This window comes from Lygodium microphyllum, chromosome 28 (genome assembly GCF_053477565.2).
Source record: "Lygodium microphyllum isolate KBCC chromosome 28, Lygodium_microphyllum_v1.1.10, whole genome shotgun sequence".
Taxonomy (NCBI): domain Eukaryota; kingdom Viridiplantae; phylum Streptophyta; class Polypodiopsida; order Schizaeales; family Lygodiaceae; genus Lygodium; species Lygodium microphyllum.
The window spans coordinates 68,073,050-68,090,959 of record NC_141162.1 but is presented as its reverse complement, the minus strand read 5'-3'; the positions used below and the strand labels follow the sequence as shown (position 1 = coordinate 68,090,959).

The window sequence follows — 17,910 nt, the reverse complement described above, 5'->3', positions numbered from 1 at the left end:
TGTACGAAACGATATAAGCACATTGCGACTGGCAAGGGTAGCATCCGCAACCGAAGGCAAGCCCAAACGTGCCATCCGGTTGAATTGTGGTCTAAGCTCATGTTTACCTTCCTATGAAAGTAAACGCGAGACTGCCAGCAATTCCAATTGAAAAGAGTTAGTAGCTAAGCGATCCTCCGCTGGATGCCACTGAGCCTTCTGGAGGACCTGTTTCCAGGAACATACCAAATGAGTAAGTAGCGATGAAGAAGAACTGGAGAACCGCGAATCAGCATTAAGAACATGCCACCAAGAACTCCGGATTTGGGTATTCCCATGGAGAAGCCCATGGCCCTCAAGGAAATAACAGGCTATATCGACCCACGGATGATGATCCGAACACATGGCGCGGAAAAGAGACCAACAGAGTGCTTGCATGTGAGTTTGGGCATCTAAAATAGCTCCGCCACCCATGCGTTTGGGGGTGCACGCATGCGACCAAGAGATCCAGGAAATACCTGCATGCAATGAGTCCTTCTTCCATAGCATGAAACGAATAGACTGAGTAAGAGCATTCAGAGTCGTAGTAGTCCAGGGCAACAATGGCAAGAAATATGTGAGCATTGGCAACATAATTGTCTGGGCTACTTTGAGGCGAACATGGAAGGACCAGGCCTGAGACTTCCAATACATAAACTTAGCCACCATTTTCTGAGAAATCCACTGCAGAAGCTTCTTTGGGGGAACATCAACACCCAAAGGGTACCCAAGATGCCTGACAATGGAGCCACGAGGAACAACCAGACCCTGCCAGTCCAAGGATTGCAAATCCGACTCTGTGCAAGTTAGAATGGTTGATTTGAGCGCATTGATACGAAGGCCGGACGCCTGACCAAAGGGACCCCAAACATGCAATGCTTTTCGAAGGTTATCCTTGTCCGCACGCAAAATCATAAAGCTATCATCCGCCAGGGATTGGCTAATGAAGTGTTGTCGTGTAGGAAGCGACAATCCGGCCAACTGAGAAGAGGCTGCTATATGAGATAACATGGAAGGAACTGGATGTGTCGCAAGGGCAAAGAATAGAGGGCTCAAAGGGCACCCCTGTCTGACAGAGCGGGCAAGGACAAATGGCTCAGTAACACCTCCGTTCAGCATGACTCGCGAAGACGTTGCCATGCTAATGGTGTAGATTAGACGAGACATCCGAGCACCAAAGCCCATAGCAGACATAAGTTCAGCAACGAAAGACCAGTCCAGATAGTCAAAAGCCTTTTCCAGGTCCAGTTGAATCAGTACTACCTCCTGATTAGAATGCCTTGCATAATCAATTGCCAGTTAAGCATTTAATACATTGTGCAGAATATTTCGGCCCTTAATGAAACCATATTGGAGAGGGTGCACAACGGCAGGGAGATGCTTATGGAGCCGATTCTCCATTACTTTAGAAAAGATTTTGTACATTGAACCCATCAAAGAGATTGGGCGCCACTGTGTCAACTTAGATGGTGAAGGAACTTTTGGAAGTAGTTTAATAAGTCCTTCTTTCCATGAGGAAGGCATGATTGCCGTTTCCCACACTTGCTGAAACAAAGCTTGCAATGGTTTCGCCAGTTGGGTAGCAAAAGCTTCAAAGAACTCATTGGTGAGACCATCCCAACCCGGACTTTTATCCTTGGGCAAATGTAACAAGACGTCCATAACCTCTACCTCACAAATATCTGACTGCATAGTAGCTTGCATGTCCTGTGGAAGCTGATTGCGGACCAGGTCATAAAAAACCGAACGGGCTTGAGTAATTCGGGCTGAAGGTGGAGAAGTGGAACCAAGAAGGTCGCGGGAATAATTCCTGCACATATGCACAATAGTCTGTGGATCCAGGATAAGGTGGCCTTCTGCATCCTGGAGTCTGGTCATATTCTCTCGAGCGGGAGAGGCGTGGAGAGCTCGAAAGAACTTATGGGTCTGACATGCACTATCTTGCAAAGTCTCTGTCAGATGTTGCAATTTGGCCTGCTGATATGATTTCAACTGGAACTCTTTAATAAGATCAGCCACCCGCATGGCCAGTGCGAGCAGAAATGCATCATCTAGAGTGTCCACCAGCAGAGAACGAACCAAAACCGGCGGGTCCTCCGCTGCCTGGCAACGCCGCCGACAAAGAGAGGCATGATAGATCCCATACTGCCGAGCAACCCGCTGCACATTAGAGAGCAATCTTTCAAATGACGCAGTGCCCTGAGAGGAGAAGTCCAAGAAGAATCTGTCAATCAATTGCTGCATATAGCCTTGAAAGATTGCATGCTTCAAGTAAGACGAGTTGAAACGCAAAGGGAGTCTCTCCATAAATTGCTTGAAAGGTGCAATGGGTTGTGCAAGCAACTTGAGCTGCAGAGGGAAATGGTCCGACAAGGCATATTGCTGCAACACTTTTATTTCGAGCATCTCGGGAAGAAAATCATCATTCTGCATGATATATATACGGTCCAACTGCGGCCATGTTGTTGCATACTGGGTGCAGCCAGGACCAGAGATCTTGCTTAAGAACAGCAAGAGCCAAGTCATGCCACATACGACTTTCCGGCGCATCCATTACTGAATGCTCCGATGTGGACTAGGAAGAATCAACACACATATTGAAATCCCCCATGAAGAAGCCCCGTCTGCCAAGTGACAAGGAGGTCTGCAAAGTATGCCAAAGCTCCCAACGAGATAACGAATCATTCGGAGCATAGAGGCCAAGTAACCATAAGATTTCCCCTTCGAATAAAATTTCAATTACCAAAAAGCAGCCATGAACATCATTTTTAATAAGAACAGGCTGATATTTGTCATGTATAATCATGAGCACACCCGAAGAGTGCATGGCCTATGTCCCTGCATAGAACAAACAGAAGCCATGGCAATCCACAACTTTTCCGGCTTCACCGTGACTCTCGTGCTCAACAGCGCACAGGACATCCCACTGATTCTCATACAATGCAGTCCACATGGCATGTTGTTTGTGTCGAGAACAAATTCCTCTCACATTCCACGTGGCTATTTTCATGTGTATTCAAAACAAAATGAGGTACGAGGCACAGCTTGCCTTGATTTGACTTTGTTGGCGAGAATGTCCAGGACTCCCTCGTCCAAGAAATCCGCCAACACCGCAAATGAGTTCTGAGGACCAGATTTGGAAGTAGACGGCATATCTACTGGCTTGGGGTTGGAACGGGGATAACGACGGTCCCATGGGATAATGACGTTGCCTCTGGTATCAAAAGCCAGCTTAGCGGGTAGACCCTTTGGATGATCCGAATACATTTTCTTGGCGGGCTGCGGACGGGGGGCAGAGGAAACCATAGCAGGAGCAGAGCGCTCGGAAGACAACATTTCCTTCCTGCGCATATATGTACGCATGGAATCTTGTGAGGTAGTAGGCACAGTATTCTCCATGCCAGCAACAACCCTGTTGCCTTTTTTTGCACGTACTTCAACCCAATCAGTGGCACAGGAATCCAGACCCAAAACTTGTTGTTTACCTTTGTCCAGAACTTTAGGCGGGTATATAGTATCCAGCGACGGAGCATCACACACCATATCTTCCATGGGCGGCGCAACATGGCCAACATCTGAAGGGTGTTGCTGCTCCGGGCATTCGGCCATAAAATGCCCCAACTGTCCACAAGAAAAGCAATGTCCTACAAAATTGCCCCATTTCAAACGAAAGTGTAACGGATGCATGCTTGAGCAATTGAGGCGTAACCAAGCAGGCCTTTTCCTTGCAGTGTCCCATAACATACACAAGCGGTTGCGATTCACAACCCTGAGACTGGGAGGGACCAGAACAGTGCCCACAACGGCCATAGCATCCTTCAATAGTGGCCAATTTTCCAGTTCTACCCACACAGGGCATTCACGTTGTAGCAGACGCTGAAAATCTGCCATCGGGCGCCATGGAACCACATGAACCAACCGGCGATAAAAAAACAAAGGCAGTTTAGACAGGAGAGCAGCACGGTGCGTCTTAGATTTCAACAGGACCTCAAAAAAACCTCAGGACCCAACAAAAATCTCTTCAACACATTCCCCTTGTAGCAGAGTGTGCAGCCACTGGCTAATACGGGAAAGTAGCAGGATTCGACCAGTGAAGAAGAGTATCACGGCGTGATCATAAAACACCGAAAAGGAGCGTAGGACAGTTTTTGGGTCCACGGTGGCTTCCAGAACATCGTTAGGTGCAGAGTCGGAAAAGACTTTTTGATTATGTTGAACATAATCGCCAAGCAGAGTGTTGGCAAATTCCAGCAAATGCTCCCAGTCAACATCTTGAGAGTCCACAGAATCCGAAGCAACCTGCGCATAGGAACGATCTTGATGAACACCTATCTCTTCCAAAGTATGCTTGGTACGTTTACCCGCAGGCTGGATGTCAGGACCAGGGGGCATCTCTTCGATGCACGGAACCATATCCTCAGGTTCCTTAGCATCAGAATCCGGGCCAAGTGCTGCCACCGTTTGGTCTATGAAATTGAGATCCAAACCAGCCATCGTGTGTCACGATCTGATCTCGAAGGAGGACTGACGCACAATGCAGATCACTGTCTGCTGAGCTAGAAATCTGCACCCCTGTAAGCTGGCTTCTCACACGGCGGAGGACGACCCTCTACTGTATCACCGAATTCTTTCTGTTATGCCAGAAACCTAGAAGAGGTGAAGTCTGCAGTGCGGCCGCCTGAGTGGTGGGGCAGAGTGCGCGCAGGACCTGACCAGGACGTCACACGAATGGGTTGCAGGCGTTGACGGGCAGAGGTCGTGAAAGGCAGGTACAGACGACAGGTGGCAGGCGTGCAGGGACAGAGCTCGCAAGAGGACAAGGCCAAAGCTCGCCGAAGGCAAAAACGGCACAGGCGAACACACAAAGGCAGGGACCCGCAATACCTGGTTCCGTCAACGCCCAGGAAAATAGGCCGGAGTGCAACGGCAGTATGGCGAAACGAGACCGGGGCTGCCGTCAAGCGTGGCGCAGTCCACCGACAGTAGCTCTCTCTCTCTCTCTCTCTCTCTACTCCTACCGCCCCCTCTCTCTCCCTCTCGCTGTAAAGGGTAATTATTCTTTTTCGCAACCAAAAGGTAATCTCTCTCTCTCTCTCTCTCTCTCTCTCTCTGTGCATGTGGCACACCCACCGGGCACATGTGCCTCCCGCTGCTCCCGTCGCCATCGCCGTCGCCTCCTGCTCCTGCCAATCCTCCCATTGCTCTCGCTCTCACCGTCCACTCCTCACGCTCTTGCTACCTCCTCCCATTGGTGGCTGCCTCCGCTCTCTCCTGCTGCCTGCGCTCGGTGCTGGCCTACTCCTCCCGCTCCTGGCCCCCTGTCCGCTCCTCGTGCTGCCCACACGCTGGCCGCTTCTCCCATTGCTGACCCGCTCCTCTCGCTGCCGGTCCACCTGCCAGCCAGTGAGAGAGAGAGAGACAACGCTGGCCGCTCCTCCCACTGCAACTGCCCGCTCCTTCCATTGCTGGCCCACTCCTCTTGCTGCTGGTCCACCCGCCCATGAGTGAGCGAGCGAGAAAGAGCGCCTTACGTGCTTCCTGGCCTGTGCTCTATTGACCATCACACTAAGTAGAATGTCTCCTTTGAAAAGAGACGTATCTCGGTCTGAGAGGTGCATGTGTCTAACCTCCACTCGCGAAGCATTCCCTCCATTCCTCTCTCTATTGTAACTCAACTCCTGATGCCATGCAATCTCTATCTCTAAGTTCTCTATCTCTAAGTTCTATCTCTAAGTGCATCTCTATCACTATGAAATTAACTTATGCGGAGAACCTCCTTGAAGAAAGATGAATCCTTTGTCGTATGGTATGGCTAGACTCTAATCTCAAGGTAGTTGAAGAGAAGAGGTTGCTGCATCTTCTCGTCAAGTGTGATTGTTGCTCGGTGGTGAATGTGAAATGGAACAAATCTCTAGGCTCCAATCCTGGTGGCTATGAATTTGACGTCAAATCCCTGATTATCCAGAGAGCTTCTAATATATACTAGGCTGCCATGCTCCTCTAAGTGCATGTCTAATGGACTCTAACTCCATGCAAGTAGAATCTTCCACGATTCCTTGCCTCAAAGAAGAGCCCTGACAATAAGCTTCACCATTAAGGCTCTACTTTGACAATCTCGGCTAGTGATCCCACTACCACACTTGGATATAGGCCAAAAGCCTCTACAGATGAGGAACTGCGACTGCTCACTGAGTATGTTTTGGCGAGGAAAATGGAGGCTTTCAGGCGCACATGTAGCTGGTTTTAGCAAAAAGCAATAACTGTAAATTGGCATGGCTAGCATGATTCAGCCACACGTGGTCCAATCTAGAAGAACACATCACACGGTTTAATTGGAATCCCAGTTTAACATAGGATCTCCTCATGGTTATCAGGGAGACCCCAGTTAATAAACTGGGATTCCTATGCCACATCATAAAAGTACTAACTAGGTTAACCTTTTTAGCACCTCGGTCCCTTGTGTGTGAGGACTATGAATGATGACATCATAGTTCCTCTACCATGGTATCCTGACCAAATGAGATTCCTCATGAGACACTTTACACCTCATTGATACATGACCTAAAGAAGGACCAACAAGAAGTGGTATGTGATGTGATTACTAAAAGAACCTAATTAGTGACCACCACTCTCCTTGCTAGAGAAAGTCATGCGGTCCTCTAATAAAGGAGCTTTTGCTTGATGCTCAAGCGAAGAGATGCCAATTATTGCTTTGATCTAATGTGTATCCCCACATGGCATCCAAGATATCTCACTAATGTTCTATTACAAACTTGAGTGAAGTCCTCTTAGGGTCTCTAATCAAGGTGTCTAGTGTTACATACCCAAGAAGAATAGATTTGTGTACACCTAAGTATCTCTATAATTGCTGCAAAGGCCCTAAAGTTTCCCTAATCCCTATCTAACTGGATTGTTATGTCATAAACAAACTCAACATCAAGAAGCTCATCAAACTCCAGGATGGCGAACTTGATTCCTCAATACCTACGAACCTATCTATAAAGTAGATACTCATGGCCTTTGCCACAAGAAAAGAAAGAGAAAAAGGGCAAGAGAACAGCCCTATGTCATTGAGATCTTTATTCTGAAATTCTCTCTTCTATCCCACTACTTTGGGAAATCCATCCCTTGAATTATGTCCTCCAAGAAATTCCAATCTACTTTGTTGTATGCCTTCAAAATTGAGAAACAACACAATCGGATCCTAATTATTGCAGCGGACAAGAGCTATGGGACCGGAGAAAGTGAAAATGGTGTTTGGGATGTCATGCTCTTGAACAAAAACTACCTAAGTGGGGATGAATGATCTTCGACATCAAAGGTGAGGCTAATCACTTTAGCAAGGATCTTGTTATCAATTCGAGAAAGAGGTTCGGCTCCATTATGATCTCCCCACTATCCTCAAAAATGATGTGAATAAATCCCTCGGACAACCTCTCTAGCACACCTCCTGATGCTATGGCCTTCCACAAAGTCATAGCATTGGCTCCTTCCCGGGGGGAAAACAAGAATATCCAATTGAAACCAACCTTCTTGCTAGGGAAGGGTGGTGGAACCCAAAATTACAACTGATTATAGCAAGCAATTAATGCATGAAATCAATGACAAATTGAAAATTCAGCACTTTACCACTTTGGACTAGATTTGGGAAGACTAACCAAGAACTCAAAACTTCTCTAAGTTCCTTCAACTAAGCTCTTTCCTAGGAGACTAGGTTGGGAACTCAAAATCCCTCAAAAGTTTCGTTACCTGAAATCTATTAAGAAGAGTGCTAGGGCTTGCACTGAGGACACACAGAGTGTATGACCATGATAGAAACACAAAGACACAGAGGGCAAAACTCAAACCCTAAATGCAAAACTCAAAACTCAAACACAAATAGAAGAAGGGAGAGAGAGAACACAACTCTGAAGTGAATGAATGTTGTAAATGAATGTAAGAGTGTACAGTGTGCTCAAGGGTAGAGCAATGTCGAAGTGTGACGTCCACGGAAGGCAGATCCCAAGTCTGTGACCACCAGTCGGAGTATAGGAGCACTGAATAGTGAATGGCAGCAAACTGGTCACCAAAATGCAGCAGTCTAGAGACTGGAAACTGGTAAACGCAGCAGTGTACCACCGATCGGGGGCTGGAAACTGTGCACAGTTTGCTGTAAACAGCAGGCTGAAACAATGTCCAAGAGTGTCAGGGCCTGCAATGTTGAAAACCCAGGCTGGCTGACCCTGGAGATGATGGACAGCAGGCTGAACAATAGTCTGGGACAGTTTGGAGCAGTCGCCAACAACTGAGAGCTGTCGCCTACAGCAATAGATAAGCTGAAGATGATGTGGCTGCAGTCAATGATGGCTGGACAGCAGATGGAGGCCGGCTGCAGGCCGGAAACTGGGCGCCAACAACAGCAGAGGGTGTGTGGACTGGTGTAACCTGCAAACAAGGATAATAGTTGAATGGGGACAGCCTGTCTATTTATAGATGTGGAAGGGCGCCCCAAAAATTAGGGTTTCCACTAAACTTTCTCGAACCACTCCCCTTTTTAGGGTTTCCATTGAACTTTCTCGAACCGCTCCTCGTTTTAGGGTTTGCACTAAACTCTCTGGAACCACTCCCCGTTTAAGGGTTTTACTCTAAAAGAGCATTTTTAGTGTGTTTTGGGGCTATTTAAGAGGCTAATCAGCAAGTAATATATATTTTAGCTCAACACCCCCTCTCAGGCCCAAAACTGAGCCGAAAGATTAGGCCAACCATTGTGATGTTGATGTACCCCAAGGCATCCCACCCCAAAGCAGCCAAGGCATCGGACAAAGGGTGTATGTCGGCTGCCCAATGGCCTACCAAGACTACAGAGGCGATGGTTATCTTACCAAGTGAATCCAAGTAGTCACCCTAGAGATGACAGGGCATCGGACAAAGGGTACACATCGGCTGCCCAGTGGCCTACCAAGCTCTACAAAGGCGGATGAAATTACATTGAACTTTTGTGTGTGGTTTTTTTTTTTTTTTTTTTTTTTTTGAATAAGTGTGGTAAATTTTATGGGATGCGGCCGATTGAGGAATAATGACCCAGAAGAGAGTAGGGAGATTACATCCAACACATCACAAAACAGTACAAGCTAACCCATCCCCTCAGGGTGTCGATGAGGAGGAAAAGTAGGTGATGAGGTATCCATGTGATGAAGAAGGATGGTGGTGGTGGAAACAGCTTAGGATCCGCTCAAGTGATGCTCTGCACAATGAGATGCAAAGTATGCTACATGCTGAAGAATGCTCATACAGTAGGTGCCACTTGGACAGTGTCCCTCATGGAAAAAATTTTCACTTACCCAAGCGCCCTAGTACAAAGATGATGAAATCATGCAATGTAAAGGGTAAGGTACAACAGGGGGGAGAAGCCGATGTCGAAGACAAAGTGCTAAAGCCTGTAGAATACCAAGAAGGGTAGGAACCCCCTCTCAACTTGGATGTAGATGCCGAAGAAGAAAGAGAGGCCTGATGTTGGTCTTCGTGTAGTGCCGAGAACCATAAGCAATGAAGAGGAGGAGGAAGCATCCCAACTGGAAGAGCTAGTAGAAGTCACCGCCATGATAGCATCAAGAGAGATGTTGCACGATCAGCCTCAGGAGGGGAAGCCTCCATGCTTGTAGAAGAGCAAAACTCCAAGGATGATGAAACCATGAAGGAACGGCGCACATCCCAAGTCTCCAGCCCAAGTACAACTGGGCAAACCTGCATGTTAGCCCTAGACTAAAAACAAAACCTGCAAAGGAGATCAAAGTCTACAATCACAGAGGTCACTAGTGAGATGCTCCAAAAACAAAACAAAACAAAAATGAAAAGCTAACTGAAGGAACAAGTGCAAAGATGCAAATGTATATGTGCATGTGAGTAAATGCAGTGGAAGACATAAAATGTAGAGACAAAACTCCTATGGGCCCGACTCTAGGAGTGCAAAAAATGAATGCTAGATTGACCTAGGGTATCTGAAAGGACCTAGAGACATGCTAGTCTAAGAAGGTGGCCACCATCACGTACGTCCAATAGTAGGGCCCTGCCAAGGGAACGCTTGACGAGGTGGGGAGGAAGGTGAGATAGATGCATGAAGTGCAATGGGATCAGAACCTGCAAACCAATCAACCAATCCTTCAGGAGTAGAGAAGGATGGCCGCTGAGGTTGTCCCGGTGCCACATGTCCAGTAGTTCGCTGTGGGGGCTAGAGGAGCAGATGGGGTAGCAGCGGAAGGCGTAGCCCCACTGGACTGTGAAGTCGCAGCGGTCTGCCAAGGCTTTTTAGGTGGAAGACCTTGGGCCTTGGAGCGACATTCCTCGTCCACATGGCCTGCTCTCTGGCAGTGTATGCAAAACCACTTTTTCTTAGGGAGTTTTTGCCAAATAGTTCTTGATTTTTGGGTCTATCAGAGGAAGAGGAGTTACCCTTTAATTGGCTTGTCTTCACATCTAGCGAGTTCTTGCCACTGGTGGTTTTCCCTTCTGAAGAAGAAGCAACCAACCCCCTCTGCTCTGAATAAGGCTATGATGAGGATTTCTTATGGACTTGATCATGCAGCCTTGCGTAACGCAAGAACTGGCACTCAAACTCATAGAAGTTTGGCAATCGAGGTTGGGAGATGATGTGTTGAATGAAATTGAAGTATTTTGCGGGAAACTTATTCAAGAAGAATGTAACATGATCGTCATCTGACTTTGGAGAGCTAGTAGTGGCGAACTCGGCAAGTAACCACCTATAGTCAGCCAGCTTGACTTTCGGATCATCCCCTTCCTTAAGAGAGAACTCTTGAAGCTTAAAGTCGAGATTGATGCGCCGAGTACGATCACGAGCCGCATAGCGGTTGAGAAGGTGACTCCAATGCTCTGACGCGAGCGGGAAGTGCTGCAACTGAGAGTGAAACTCAAGAAGCAATCGCTGCATCAACTCAACATTGGTTGTAGCATTATGGACTCTCCATTGACAGATGTAGCCAGGGTGAGCTAGTTGAGGGTCCGGCATAGGCTCTAGACCAATGACAAGGCCCCAAAGACCCCGAGACAAACACTTGTTGCATGAAATTCGACGAAGTAGTGAAATTTGACCTGTTGCAACAGGAGTGGTAGTGCTCGGAGATGGATAGTGTGAAAAAGTGTAGTGGGGGTAGGATGGGGACGTAGAGTACACTTGGGAATAGGCCTCAGAGTGCCCACCAAGCATGCAGGTAGTGTGCAAGGTGGATCCATAGGTAGGGATGGGCTGACTAGACATAGGCATGGTAGCCACATGAGGAACCCAAGGAGGTGGGATAGGAACACGGGGAGCAAAATATGGGAATCCCTGCATAGGTGTAACCCAAGGAGAGTGTAAAGACACACCACAAGCTGAGGATGGAAACCCATGCGTATGAGTGGTCATGGGAGATGTGAAGCTGGGGATAGTAAGGGGGATGCCCATCACAGTCGACCCAGGAGTGATGGGTGTGCTCATTTGCTGAAAGGTGAGAGGCACTGTGTTAAAGGGTGGCGTTCCCCCTAACGAAGTACCATGGTCCAAAGAGGTAGAGAATGGGGTGGAGAAGGAAAAGGTGCTAGGAGCGGAGATGGTAGATCCAACAACTAGGGTGTGTGATGTAGATGTGAAGTATAATTCAAGATTTTGGAAAGATGATGAGAGATGATCAAGGTGTGATATAGAAGAGTGGGATGGAAGGGAAGTGAGAAGTGTGTGTAATATGCTCAAATGAAACAAAAGTTGTACATGTACTTGAATTTCGTCTGCTTCGTAAGCCCCCTTTATTGAAGTTCACATACACAAAGCCATCCGGATCCTGTACCTCAAAAGAAGAAACAGGCGAGGGTTTTGATTCATGCAACACAAAAGAATCGTACAAACCTGACATTGGACCTCGCGAAGATGATGAAGATGGATCGCCAGACGTTCCGAATGCCGTATGTCCTCCATGATCAGAGAGGTGACCAGTCTCACCAACCGGTCTGAATGTGGTAGCAAAACTGGTAGGAGGGGTGTAAACATCACTGTACTTGTTGTGATAGTACTCCTCAAAGCCCTGCTCTATCATGTTAGTGAAATCTGGTGAAGGTGGAGTGTCGTTTTCCTCACCGAGTCCATAATGTCGTCTCATGGCCTCCAATGATGGAGAAGCCTGATAAGACATCATAGGAATTAGAGAAGGTGTCTGGGACATTGTGATTCGGTTACGAGTCGTATTGTGTGCCTTGCACAAAGACTAGCTCTCAACAATATCCGCAGGATACTCTTTACAAGAGCACCGGCTCTGATACCATGTTAAGAAGAGTGCTAGGGTTTGCACTGAGGACACACAAAGTGTACGACCACGACAAAAACACAAAGACACAAACATAGACATAGAGGGCAAAACTCAAACCCTAAACGCAAAACTCAAAACTCAAACCCTAAATGCAAACTCAAAACTCAAACACAAAAACTCAAACACAAACAGAAGAAGGGAGAGAGAGAACACAACTCTGAAGTGAATGAATGCTGTAAATGAATGTAAGAGTGTACAGTGTGCTCAAGGGCAGAGCAATGTCGGAGTGTGACGTCCACCGAAGACGGATCCCAAGTCTGTGACACCATTCGGAGTGTAGGAGTGCTGAATAGTGAATGGCAGCAAGCTGGTCACCAAAACACAACAGTATTGCTAAGAACAACAATCATTTCATAAGGGGTAAGTCTTACATCCTCGAGCATTCGGATGGGTGCTAGTAGTATTGGGCACAATGGTCATAAAGTGACCTAGTGCATTTGCACTAGGGGCACTTTGAGGTTAGGGAAGCCAAGTCCTATTTATAGGACTCAAGGCCCTAATGTGTATATCATTGTGTGGTTACCATCCCAACAGCATTAAGTTGAAAATTCACGACCTTGCGACACTAGCTAACCAAGTGCATTAACTCCTTGTTACGAGGAAGCCACTCCTAAAGGATCGCAACATCAATCTCAATTCTCTTATGATGAGCTTTCATGAGAATGTGGATTTACACATGGGCATTATGTGTTGAGAAACCCTTCACTCGCAGTTTGCGTTTTTGTGCTTCTGTGTTTTGTGTTTGGCGTTTACAGCCCCAAAAAGGGATACACCCTAGATTGACTATGCCTATTGGCCATTCTCTCATTCATTCCTTATGGTTGATCCTTCAGTCCATCAATCCCACTCTCTTTTCGTCAGTCTTCTGACACTCTCTCTTCCATCATCTCTCTCTCTCTCCTCTCCTACCACCATCTCCACACTCTCTTGGCACCATCCTTCATCTCTAGTTGGCTGCATTTATGGTGGCAGTGTGCTCTTCTTCAGCTGGCATCCATCCTCCATTGTTGGTGACAGCATCTTCTGTGCTCCTACACCTTGCATTTGGAGTCCACACTCTCTTGGCATCAGCATCCACCCTATCTGGCATCATCCTCCACCCTTCTGGCAGCTCCACCCTCTTGCGTTTGGCTGCCAAGGAGGTTCCTCACCAACTGGCATCTCTTCAACAGGTGTCACCTCATCAGAAACAGTTGCACCTTACGTTTGGTTCTTGGCTACTTCCTACCCTTCTGACGTCACTCCACAACTAGCGTTTCACTCCTAGAGACTATCTTCATCTGCATTTCAGCATCTAGCTCATCCTCACCACCTGGCGTCACTCCGAGCAACTGGCGTCACCCCATCAGACTTGAGTTTGCAGACAGAGGCTTCATCGGCTGTCTCCCTGCTCATAGGTACTACTCTTCATCCTTGCGTTTATAGATTCAGAGGCTCCTCACCCTTCGACGGCAGTCTCCCTGCTCCAGTAGGGAAGCCATCACATAAGGCACTGTTGAATAGGTGGGCTACAAGGGGTGCTAGGATATCTTTGGCATGCCTCCTCATCAGAGAAGACAAAGATCGATGGTGGGTTTGGCATCAACATTTGATTTCTCTATCATTTCCGCTACGCATTGGGAGATATCCTTTTTCTCCCTCCCACCCTCCCCTCTCCAGATTGCCACAACGGTACCATGGCATCTCCACCGACCGATTGCCCTTCTACTGGGTACTACTACTACGGCACGAACGGTCATCCCATCGAAGACTGTCAGCATCAACCTTTGCTCCCCACCCATTCGGAGTATATTCATCTTTCACCAGGCACTCCTTGTGCCACCTCTCCTTTCTGGGCCACAGAGATCATTCAACATCGACTATTAGAGTATAATGCTCAAGGCAATGAGCCGCAACTGACGCACACTAATTGCTTTCGAGCACACGGCGGCTCTAAGACCTTACAAGGTGATAAGCCCTCCTGGAGACCGCCCCACTGCGCGGAGGATTCCCCCGCCTACTTCTAGGTACAGTGGCTTCCATGGCTCACATTCCCTTCACAGTCTACTCCACTGAGAGTCCGCGACTGTTTCCCACCCTTGGCTCATCCTAAGCCTCCTTCCCCACCCTCTTCCACTCAGGTTCAAGAGGCCCCTTTTGGGTACTTTCCGGCTTCTTCCGAGCCCCAAATACCTTCTTAGGCACGACCAATGGCACTTCCTTCGTCATCAGATACTTCGCAGTCCGTGAGTCATGAATGGTTGGATTCCCTTTCTCTCTTAGATTGGAATTCGAAGGGGGATTTTCTTACTTCACCCTCAAAGAGGGCTTCAGGCTTGCGTTTACAGACGGAGGCTTCATCGGCTGTCTCCCTGCTCGTAGGTACCACTATTCATCCCTGTGTTTGCAGATTCAAAGGCTTCTCACCCTTTGATGGCAATCTCCCTGCTCCAAGCGACACCTCCTCATCCTGCATTTACAGACTCATAGGCTTCTTCAGCAATCTTCTTGCACTCTAGGGATTCCTTTGTGCTACGACACCCTTGTATCACATTTACTTCATCAGCATGATTCATCTTTCATCATCTTCTGTGTTTCTGTTAAGGCTTTTGAATCCATAAGGTAACGTTTCCAAGTTATTTATCATAGGTACTATAATTTTGCTTAGATGATTTCAATTTGCGGCTCTCATAGAAAATGGAATGGTCATTCTGTAGGAGTATAGTACATATTTTTGATCCACTGGCATCAATAACAACCAAAAAGAAAGGTTGTTCAAAATCAAGTGATTGCAAGACAGGAGCATCAATCAAGAAGTCTTTTAAAGAGTCAAAAGGTTTTTGTTGACTAACATCCAATGCAAAACAAGGTAGAGGAAAGCAATCAAATAAACTTTACACACAAACTTCCTATAAAAACAAACTAAACCAAGAAAAGAAGGAACTTCATGGTCACTAGCATCAGACTGTATGGTAAATTCTTTGGAGAAGTCCGGGAATACTAAGATAGGAGGAGAGGTAAGGAGTCCCTTTAACTAGTTGAAGCTACTATCTGCAAGAGCATCCCAAAAGAAAGCCTCCTTCTTTGGAGGAATCACAATCATAATCCCCCTCCTTGTTAATCCCAAGGGCCTTTTTATGGTGTATTTGGCGGGGGGGGGGATTGGTAAGGTTTTGAGCCCCCCCCATTCCCATCAGGGTGGCTAGGTGGATGGCTGCCACCATGTAGAGTATGGGGGAGGGGAAGTGGAGTAATCGTTTCCCCCCTGTCCACATCATCCTGCCCTCCACCAGTTGGAGCTCCCCTCCACGCCCACTCCTCATCCACAGCAGCCCCCCCCTCCATCAACACACGGCAGTCCCCCTCTGCCAGTTGGCAGCATGAGTAAGGGGGGGTTAATTCTTCCTTTTTTTAAAAAAAATATTAATTAAGGGGGGGTAATACGACGGAAGGAAGGGAAATATTACATCCTTCCCTGCTTAAGGAATCGAGATGTCCTCATCTCGAAAGGAATTGGGGGTATTGTTGGTTGAGAGTACTCTTTTCAATCCATGTGGCATCTTCTTTTGGAAATTCCTTCCACTGGATGAGGTACTCCTTGAGGATTCTACTCCTCAATCTCTTATCTCGAGTGTTTAGGATTTTCTCTCTTAGTGTTTGCCGTACACACTCCGTGTTTTCCCTCGCAAACCCTACTCTCTCTCTGGTCACTTGGTTATTTTGACATAATGCACATTGCACTAGCAATATAGGATGTGGGAAAGGCCTTGGAATTATTGCTTGCCAAAGGTTGGAAGTGAAAGTTTCCATTTAATGGCTAAAAGAATGGTTACGACTTAGATAATTAAATGTGAATGTATGGGCATGGCATTAATTTTAAAGTTTGGGCAGTCCAATTTGATTATTTAATACTGGCTGATCGTCAAATAATCAGAAAATCAATGTGGGTTTTTGCATGCTATCAAGGAAGATGAGATAGCTATTTTTCAACTATTCTTTGAACCTAGGTTGGATGAAAAGCAGGAGAGACCATTCTAAGCTGCTTGCTAGCTGGGGGAGAGCATTTGCAAAGAATATCAATCCTGGTTAGGTAGAGCTGAGGATAGCATCAAGGCTGGCTGGAACAGCATTTTGACCTTTAAGACATCATGATCAGCAAATACAAGCTTGGAATACAGCAAAAGCTGAGCATCAGCCTTTGTACTTGAATTTCAAGCTCTGCAATATGTAGAAGAAATACTTCAAAATGCACTAGGGTTTTGAGCCAACATTCTACCTCCACTATTTCCAAGGCATGATGTATGTGTCAAAGGCAGAGGTGGAGGAAAGCGGCAGGTGTGGAGGGTTTGGAAGGGTAGGGGATCGATGCAATATGAGAACTTGGTTTCTGCAGAGTCCACCATTGTCGATGTAAGAGGAGGCCCTCCTATAGCTGGGGCTATAGATTTTCCTTTCACCTTATCCTGGCCTCGGCAGCACTAGATTCTGGTGAATGTGTTGTAGTCATCCATTGCACAGGTGGGCTTTGTTTGTCTAGTGACCTCTTGCTAGCCACCAAACTGAATGCAATCCAGCTACCTGATAACCAAACTCATAAAAATAAGGGAGTTTGCATGGTCTCAATGATCTTCGAGCTGCTCTCAAATTGCCACAGTTTGCATGGGTCACGGAAGGGACAGCCAAAGCCCTCCACCAAGTGGTGGAACTAGGGCCTAGGTAGAGAAGAAGCATTGGGTTCTAGGCAGAAGATACATATACCGGGTTCTAAGAGAATGTGACTGAGGCGAAGCTGGAATTTGTGAACCTACTTTACCAAGGCATCATATAAATAACTTAATTCCCAAGGACTACCAAAGAGCTGTCACTTGCTCCTAGGATGCATTCAAGGACGTGAGCCCAACCATGAAGATGCTTTGCATTGTACACTTAGCCAAGGTGATAGAAGAGGAAGGAATGAAGCCAGTCTTGGTGCGGGAGGGGGAGTGCCCCATAACTTATCCAAAGACTCTACTTTGGCATACTCCTTTACTTGACCTGACTAGAGTTGCTTCTCAAAAAGAACAAGCCAGCCCAGATCTTTTAATTGTGCACGCCATAACTGTGTACCATGAAGCTGACTTTGTGCCTCTCCCTCAAAGATGGCCACTGCATAGAGAGGGAGCTGTGAGGAGTGCTGGGGTGCCCTCAGAAGGTAATTGTTGACTCTTGACAAGCAGTGTGCTGCCAAAGCTCACACAGGCAAGAGTGGGCAGAGATAAGACAGGGTGAGATCCACCTGTGTACAGCAGCCAGCAGCAAGGACTGCGCAGGAGGTATTGGCAGTGCAAATAGAGGGAACGGCAAGGAATTGTTTATATTGCAGGGGGAGAAAGTGTACCTCTCAGAAGGCGGCTGTGGACACTTAACAAGTTGTGTGCTGCCACAGTGCACCACTGCCTCCTGCACAGCCCTTGCTGCTAGCTGCACACTGGCTGAATGCTGCACACAGGCTGTTTCCTCTCCTTGTCTTATCTCAGCCCATTCCTGCCTGTGTGGCAAGGAGGGGTAGCAGAAAGGGAGGGAGAAGACAATGCAAGGGAGG

The 17,910-nt window shown here is 47.3% G+C and overlaps 1 protein-coding gene across 4 annotated transcripts in view; it reads left to right on the top strand.

Moving 5' to 3' along the window:
- LOC148011567 (uncharacterized) overlaps positions 1–17,910 on the top strand; it is a 216,135-nt gene that overhangs the window by 182,081 nt on the left and 16,144 nt on the right. The window lies entirely within an intron of this gene.